We start from the raw sequence: 9,200 nt of genomic DNA on the forward strand, positions 1-9,200 counted from the left end.
TTGGCCAGTCATCTCGTTCTGGATACTCACAGGAGAAATTCCTGTCTGGCTCAGTTTCAGGAATAGCTATGCACCCTCTGAGCAATTTGTTTCCTGTCAAGTTGTGGACATTGTGAAACTGACCAGATTAACTTCTCCTTCTGTGGCTCATAGAAATCCCAGGGAGGTGGTTCTGTGACCAGCAGAGGGACAGACAACAGGATTGCCCCTGCTGAGGGATGCAGACAGATTCAAGCCCCTTGAGTTTCTCATAAAATAAAAACTCACAGACAGAAAACAAACAAGAATGGAAAAGATGTAGAAATGATTTTTTAATACGAGGAGTGGTTAAATTAAAACCAAGGCTCCACTTGGCAAGCAAATGGGACTTTGTGATATGCAATTTGTAGCAGCTTACTCCTGGTTTGATTTTATAACTCGACGTTCACCACTTCCTTCTCACCCTCTTCTAGGCTATGCTATCCTACTAGATTTTATGTATGTCTGTGAACCACCTTAAATCCTTTTTGGAAGAATTCTGAGCACAAATAGATTCATTATATTAAGTTGTATTTGAGAAACCATGCTATCTCATGCAGATGGTGGAATTACACAGTCATTGCTGATATTTCTCAGGTGTCTGAGAGCAGGTACCTAGAAAGGAAGGCTTTTTAGGAGAACATATAAATGAGGACAGATGGTTGGCCCACCGGAGAGGACAGGAGGATCTTTAAGAGCATTTGGTCTTTAAATTTACTCTTTACTGGGTTTAATATGAGCCAAATTTCAGAAAAAGAAATGTCAAGGTACAAATGATATTATTCTAATACTTCATCATTTCTCTAATAACCTTTGAGTTGATCAATAGCTTAAACAGGTGTTTTGTTTTACTGGCCTGTTTTATTTATCCTGCAGTCTAATTTGCTCTGGGCTGTTTCTGCTATTTCCTGCCCTTTTCCAGAACTTGGCTCAGCAGGCATAATGAAGGGAAGGGAAATAAGTCCATTCCACACTCACATTATTTATATTTATATACATTCATATGATTTCACATTCAGGTTTTCAGACCATTTGTCTAATACTGATAGGTCTTTGAATTCCCAATGTTGGGAGAAATGTTTTTATCAGGAAAATAAATAACCAAAATAGAAATATGCATTTCTAGATTTGTAAGCCCTACCATTTATTTTATGTGAATCCTAAATGCAGAATGCAGGAAGTTGATTTCCTCCTCCCAGGCAGGCTAAACCCCAGTGGCAGAAAAAAATGGATATTGCATTTCTCTGGGAGACTATGTGAGGTTCACCCAGGGCTTTCAAACCCCACCAGCCCTACAGGGGCCTCTGTTGCCTATGGGGCCCAAGTGCAGAAAGGTGGACACTAGACAGAGTTTTGGGGACAGGTCTCTGATGAGCATCAGGCCTACAGGGACTGGTGATGGGTCCAGCTGAGTTCTGGGGTTGATGCCTACCACGAAGGACTTTCTCCAAACCCAGCTCAGTTCTGGTCTCCGGAAAGTTAAAGTAATTGTAGACTATCTCAAGAAACACCACCATCGTCAGTGGATTCCCAGAGAAGAACTGGTGTAATCTTCAAGAATTTCCTGCAACATGAGAAGTGAGTTAACCAGTAGTTCTATGTTTTACCAATCACATTCACCTGGAAAATGTAACAGATGCCCCACCCTGGACCTACTGAATGACAGCGCTAAGTGTGGGGCCCAGGGCTCTGCATTTTTAAACCCCATCCTCAGTGATTTGGAGGCACGCTGAGACTTCAGAGCTATTGGCCATAGGTGTGCTTGCCAGTTGTGACTGAAATTCATTCTGAGCCCATGCAGAGAGTTTTCCTCACCTGCCTGTGGCCCCAGAAAGCGTGATGTCACTTGTCTTTTAGAAAGATGAGTCGGAAAAGGGATGAGAAATGATGGAGGCAGGGGTGAAGAGAAGCGGGTGGGAGAGCATATGAAACCAGGTCAAGGGTCCCCCACGATAGAGGCATAGCCACAGTGTGCCTTTGTGCCAATCCAACTTCCAGAGCATTCCAGAAGCCTACCCCACTCCCACCTCCTCCCTCCAGGTTCCTGCAGCCTGCTCTTGCTGACTACCACGGCCGCCTCCTATCTCTCTGCACAGTTACACGTGGGGCATGAATATTTAAAGACCTCTGCCTCGCCCAGCCACAAACAAGAGAGAACGTTGTGGTTTTGGTTTTCTTTTTGTGTTCCTCCTCTCTGCCACAAGCTCTTCTCTGCAGGAAACTGGGGAGCCACTTACAATATACTCTGATTTTATTTTTATTTTTATTTTTCTGAGCTCCAGTTCAAATAATTAAAGTTGCCACCGGGGAAGGAGGGCTTGCAATGGCTTTCATGTGCACACTTGCTGTCAGACCTGCTCGAATCCGCCTCGGCTTTGAGACACCCGCGGATGTGTCTGGCATTGCAGCCGCTGGTAATAAAGAGCACGGCAGAGTGGCGGCTGACACCACCCCAGCCCCCTGCCTTTCACACACCCGAGCAGCCTGAATGTCTCAACAAGCCCCGTGTGGTTTGAAATTCTATTTTATTTGAATAGCCTGCCTGTGACTGGAATAATTTAAACCATGTTCTCAGGCCAGAACAAGGCCTACAGGGAGAAAAAGTGGACTTTCCTCATTTTCTTTCCCCTCCAAGGCATGAAAGCAGTTTTTCTTGTGTGAGCTGCCGAAGTGCAATTTGATCCAAAAGTGAGATGGGATCCCCCAGTTTGTGGTGATCAGTTCCTCAAAGATGGTTTTCCTGCCTGGCCAGAGCTGCAGTTGCTTCTCCCCTCTTCTCGCACGTACATATATACACGCAAACACACACACACATACACACATGCGTGCACACACCCATGGGGATCTTGGGACACAGCTGAACCTTTCCACCCCTGACGTCACCTCTAGCAATAAAAAGAATCAGGTTGGATTAGCTGTGGAGAGCTGCTGTGATCTAGGCAGAAAGTGACCAGCAGGCCCCTTACACATCTACATGGGCCTGGAGAAAAGGGGACCCATCCTTTGTGTCATTAAAACCAGCAAATGTAGCCCAGAGAGATGTGAGGGAGAAGACGCCATGGCCCCCGGAGTTGCCCTTGGCCATCCGTCCCCGAAGCCCTTCTCAAAGGGAGGGAATTTTTCTATAAATTGCTATCTGGTTGATTTTATAAGACATTTCAGGGTGCTCGTGATCATCCCTGGAAACAGGCTCATCCTTCCCTCCAGCCTCTCAGCATGACACAGAAGCAGGGAAGCTGAGAGGCAGGTGTTGATTGGGCTTATTGAAGCTTGCCCCTGACCTCAGCGGCAGGCAAATAGGACTCTCAAGATGGGAAAAAGAGAGGATCTTTTCTGACTGCTGTGTGTTCAAAGTTTATTAAACTCAGTGGCAAATTCTTCTGTGGAAAGTCAAGAAAAGGAGGATAAGAGTAAGAAAACTTAGCATCAGATGGCATGAGATCGAGGAAAAACAAAAGCAGAAGGGGACCTTCCTTTATCAGCCCCCACCAAACTCTCGACAGGGCAGGAGCCAAGGAGGATGAGCAGAACTGTTGAATTCAGCTCATTTTCCAGAGCAGATCCTACGCATCAGGGGCTGCCCGTCCAGATCATGAAATTTACCCCAAGACCCACAGCTAATAAACACAAGACCACACCCAGATCTTATGATTCTGAGCTTCATGCTCTTCCTGTCACACTGCCCTGCTGCGGACAGATGGAACCTTCTCAGCTTGGGGAGAGTTGAGGAGAGCCTCAAAAGCATCAGAACTGGCATTTCCCGCACCTAACTCAGAGCCTCACTACCACGTCTCTGCAGGCAGGTAGGGAATCCCACCCCATTGTGTAACCAAAGAGCTCTCCGCTTCGTCTCTCCACAGGCTGGGAGTAGTCACTGGGTCTAACTCCTGAGCCACCAAGGGGACACTGCCACTCACCTACAGGACTCAAATGGAGTTTGTTCATTGGGTGGGCCCCGTTCTCAGCCCCATGTGATCCAACTTACTTTAGCAAATCAGGAAGCAGAAGCCATTCCGGGAGGCCTCATGGGCTGGATGGCAAATAAAGTTGTTATTTTCTGGAGCCAGTTTACCTTCTGCATAGAACGGATGACCATCTAGGGAGAAGAATGTTTCACCCTTCCCCTCTCTGGGCTGACTGGTGAAAGAACAAGCAAGTCCCTATCAGAGCCCACCTGGGACCAGCCTCTCTCTGCCTGTGCTTGGCCGAGCAATGCTGTACTTTGCAGTGTTTGCAAAACCCTTTTATAAATAGTAGGGGACCAGTACCAAGCTAGAGGGGATTCCGGGGTAATGTTATCTCTACCTCCCTCACTAAGCCCAAGTCCCTTTGGTCAGGTATTTGGGGACCAAGATACTCATCAGGCAGAGTTCCTGTGGATGTCCAGCCCCCATCTCATCTGATGCTGTGACATCTCTGCAGTGACAGAATGTGCCTGAACTGGGAAAAAGCAAGTCCAGCTCTAGGTGTTAGTGCTTGCCTAAATTAAGAGCAGATCCAGCTAGTCTTGCCGGGGATTGTTTTCACACATGCTGTTCTCTGCACACTCCTCTTCCTGCCCTGGGGACCACGGTCAGGACCCCAAGCTAGCATATGATCCCTCTAAATTATCCACTGTCTGCCCAGGAGGACGTAATGCTGGGCCCAGCAGAAAGCAGAGGGCTGCTCGGGCTCCCACAGAGTAACGCTGACACCTACAGCAAGTCGGAGCAGGGTGGTGGCTCCAGGTAGAGCTGCCTCCCTCCTGCCCCACAGCCCAACAGCCACGCCATCTCCTGTGACCAGAAGAATCCAGCTGGCCATGTGGGGCTGAGTGCAAAAGGGGCATAGCAAGGCAGTGTGGTGCAGTGGGAAGGATGGGGCTTGAAGTCCCTTAGCCCTTGGTGGAAGCCCTCCACTTTCTAGCGTGGAAATCTTGAGTACAGCGACCCACTCTTCTCAGCTTCAGTATCCTCTGCAGGGCTGTCAGGAGAAACGAGTGAGAGGAGATATGAAAAATGCCCCGCCTGAATCTGGACACAATTAGGTGCCGAAAAATGGAACATGTGGTTTCTGCTACTCTGTTGCAGCCATTACTATTATTATCTTCCTCTCTGACTTCAGTGATGATTCTGAGACCAAGGCGGGAGGCTGCCTTCTCCAAGGAGCCTGAATCTGGAGGGTTTGGCCTCTGCCCTGCCCTGGGTAGCCTGGCAATAGTGGGGAGAGGGGTGTTGCCCAGTTCAGTGGCTGGGGTCAGGGGAAGTTTATGCTTTAACAGCAGCAAAGGGGCCCCTGCTGCCCCTGTCCACCATCTCCACCAGCTCCTCTCCCCAGCCAGCAGGGGCATGGGAGCTCCCTCCTCCAATCTGCCAAAAGTCCCTTTGTTCCACTGCCCCCTCGGCAGACACCTACACAGAACAATAACCCCATACCTTGATATAGTCCCAACATGTTTACAGAGGGGCCTTCCCCCACATCGCCCCCATCCCCCAGGGATGATATTGTCACCCTTTTACAAATGGGGAGAGAAGGCTCAGGAAAGGAGCCTAGACCACACGCAGCTGGCCAGCAGGGCCCACGGTGTCCTCCAGATGCAAGAATATCTTTGCTTTCCCCAGGGGAGCTCCTGGGAGTGGGACATATGCCGTCAACAAGGTCACCCAAGGCAGGGAGGAAGTCTGGTGATATGGCCCAGAGCAGCACATCACAAGTCTGACTTTTCTTTTACAAACCCCTTTTTTAACTTAAAAATAAATGTCAATTCTGTATTTTAATTCCTTAACATGCCTATTTATTTGGACACAAAAACATGCCTCATGTTTTACTATTGAGTGGCTAATGCACCTATTTGCCTTGTGGCTTTGGGTACCCCCAGGAAGAGCCAAGCGGCATATGTGCTCCCACTCTAAGAAGCCCAGAGGAAGAGCTCTCAACCTCGCTGCCTTTTTCGGAAGCCCCAAGGCCTCCCCACTTTAATGATCTCACTCCATTTCCTAGGTCGCAATTAGGCTCATAGATGGTGCATTTTGAAGAGCACCTGCTCTGCCTTGGTTGGCCCTGAAGTCAGCTTCAACTATGGTTGCCCCTCATCTACCCCATAAGTCACCCTGACCCTGGTGCTGAAACCTTAGGAGGGCTGAGCGCTAGCAGCTGCTAACACTACTGATGATGGAGACAGTAACCTCAGAAAGCCTTTAGCTGGGATTTAGGCATATGCAACTTTGTATTAGAGGGCAAAGCCCTCTAATACAAAGGAGGAAGCTGCAGTGGTTCTCAAGGCATTTTCCAAAGGGCTTTTTCCAAAGGCTCTCTGTATGAGTAAGAGATCTGGGCTCCACTTCCAGTCTCTAACGACAACCATACAGACACCTGTAATAACATCACTGTAATGAGAATCCCCTGAGTGTCAAAGCTTACAGAGCCTCTCCACCTCCCACGGCTACTCTGTGAGTGGATAAAATCTTCCCTGTTCTTCTGATAAGCCCCTGAGCCATGGCAACAAGGCACTTGACTGGCTGGATGCACACACGGACCCCGAGCGGGAGGGATGAGCGAGGCAGGGGCACTGAGGGTCCACAGTCAGGTGGTGAACCAGCAAGTATTGATTTCAAACCTGCTGCGTGGCCAGCCATGCGGGGAGACAGCCCACAGGATTGTGGGATCTCTTTGGGGTGTTTATTCTACAGAAAAGTTAAGAACACTTACATTCAGTGTGAAAACTTCTGGTCTTCAGGTCACTTACAAATCACTTGGCTGTATTACGCTAAAAAGCAAGCCATTATTCTTAATGAGGGCCCTCAAACACCCTAGCTCTTTGCACCCTAGTTGAAATAAGCCTTTACTTAGTCCAGAGCTGGAAAAACAGACCCTTAGTATCACTAAAGCCAACTAAGGATGTAGTTTTCAAATATTGATTCCCTAGTATAAGGCTGGCTCTGTGCTAAGCATTTCACCTACATTATCTTATTATAAAAAAAAATTGTTACCCCCATTTATTGATACAGAAACTGGAGCTTAAAGAGTTTAAGTGACTTGCCCAAGGTCACCCTGCTAGAGGCAGAGTCATGATTGAAACCAGGTCTGCCCAACTCCCCAACCAAATCTGTAAATACCGGATTTGACTTAGATGGCCTGAGTTTAGATCCCAGCTCTGCCCCACTTAGGAGCCATATGACCTCAAGCAAGTGACTTCCTTTAATTTGAGAGAAAAAACAAAAACAAAAAAACAAAACCTGTTTTAGTTGCTGCATGAGGTTGTTACCAGGATCAGAGGAAAATGTGAAAAGCCTGTGTCTTTTCTGCAACGCTTGATGAATGGCAGCAATTATTATGATGATGATCCCTCATCTTACGTTACTCAGGCATGAGGAAGTTGCTGCTGCATAAATTCAGCCACTGCTTGTGTTCTGATTTCTCCTCTCAGTCGATCAGCAACACGTGGGCAGGTCGGGAGCATTATTTCACACAGTGCCCACATTAGCACCAGCAGGATGTGCCCAATAAACCCACTTCGTTGATAATTAATTAATTGTGCAGCCCCACCCCCACCCCCTGCAGTTGCAAGCATAACCCTCATCCAGGATGAGAGCGAACAAGAAGTCTCCTCAATGAGCTTCAAGGATCCAACAAATGACACCTTCCTGAGCTTTCTGAGCCAAAGTCATTCTTACCCCAGCACCTAGAGCTAGGAAGCCACTGCAGCCCAGCATTCTATCACCACTGCCTGTTAAGTGGTCCACTCGGCCATTAGCACTTGCTAATGGCTACAGTAATCAACAGCAATTGTAACTGCAGTCAGACATAATTAATTTAATACCTTTGAGCCATTCACAACTAATACCTCTCCCATTGCATGATGAAGCTGAGGTCTAGGAAGAATCGCTGTCTCAGCCCTGGGGTGTGAACAGGGTCTTCCTTGGCACTTAGCACAGACTTGGGTCCCATTCAAAAGCTGTGTGTTAATCACAGACCTCTCTGGCTCCCACTAGTGGTCACTGCAACACATTCATGTCACCCACGGACTGGGGGAACACCCCATTGAGAGCACACACGCTCTCCAACTGTCAGGGAAAAATACTTCCCAGAGGGCTCTGGGTCCCCTACAGATGTTCCTGTGCCCCACATGTACTTTTTCCAGTGGTGTCCATGAAGGCTGTGGGAGTTTCATTGCCTAGAACCATCCTGTTCCCCAGCAGTCAGATTACAAAGCTACTCCTCAGTGTCATCTCCATCACACACAGAGAAACTGAGGCACAGAGGAGGCCGTTTCCCCAGAATCACACCATGGCAGTGTAACAAGAAAATACCGTCTTTTTCTTCCCATAAGCCTGGAAAGAGAATTCTCTAGGGAACCCAGAAGATTATAAAACAACAACAACAAAAAAAACTAGACAGAAATTTTAACACAGCATTTTCACCCTGACATATTGCTTTTTTTTGTGAACTGTTTATCTCTAACAAAGTGTCCCCAGCAGGAGGAAGGAACTAACATTTATCAAATGTCTTCGCTAAGCTGGGCACTGGTCTCATATAATCTTGTTAAAGCCCCATAATAAATATCTAAGCAGGGGACTGTTGACCCCGCTTTACGGAAGAAGATGCTGAAGCTCTGAGATATTACATGATACATAAAAAATAGACCATTCTTTCTGATACCAAAGCTTGTGTTCTGTTCACATCACTGTCCCACCTCATTCCGCAGAAGCTCCCACCCTCCCTTGGTCTCCCTCACAAAGCCTAGAGTACAGGCACAGTAACTTGATTCTCTCTGAAGTGGGTAAAAGCATAGTGCTAGCTTTTACTATTTTCCAACATCAGAATCCTCTCTTACCACCTGTTTAATATAGCATTTATTGTTTTCTCTGATTATAAAAGAACTTTATGTTCATTGTAGAACATTAGGAAAATGCAGGAAAGTATGAAGAAGAAAATTGAAATTGCCCAAAATCTTACCCCCCAAAGATATTGGTGCATCTCCTTCCAGACAGATAGATTGAGATTTGAGCTTTGCTATAGAGAAAGGGTTTACATAAGATAAATATAAACATCCTGTGTCTTATTTCTTTATTTAACATGACATTTTCCCATATCAATAGTAGTCTTCATAAACATGCTTTTAAAAGCTGCATACTCTAAATTAATTTCATTATTTTTGTTCTAGTTATCAAAAGTCAGATAGTCATTGCAAAAAAAAAAAAAAA

General features: G+C 46.8%; 1 protein-coding gene across 1 annotated transcript in view; it reads left to right on the top strand.

The window, feature by feature from the left end:
• ALK (anaplastic lymphoma receptor tyrosine kinase) overlaps nucleotides 1–9,200 on the top strand; it is a 793,694-nt gene that overhangs the window by 641,748 nt on the left and 142,746 nt on the right. The gene's annotated exons all lie outside the window — the stretch shown is intronic.

Source organism: Mandrillus leucophaeus, unplaced genomic scaffold, assembly GCF_000951045.1.
Source record: "Mandrillus leucophaeus isolate KB7577 unplaced genomic scaffold, Mleu.le_1.0 Scaffold13, whole genome shotgun sequence".
NCBI classification, from domain to species: Eukaryota; Metazoa; Chordata; class Mammalia; order Primates; family Cercopithecidae; genus Mandrillus; species Mandrillus leucophaeus.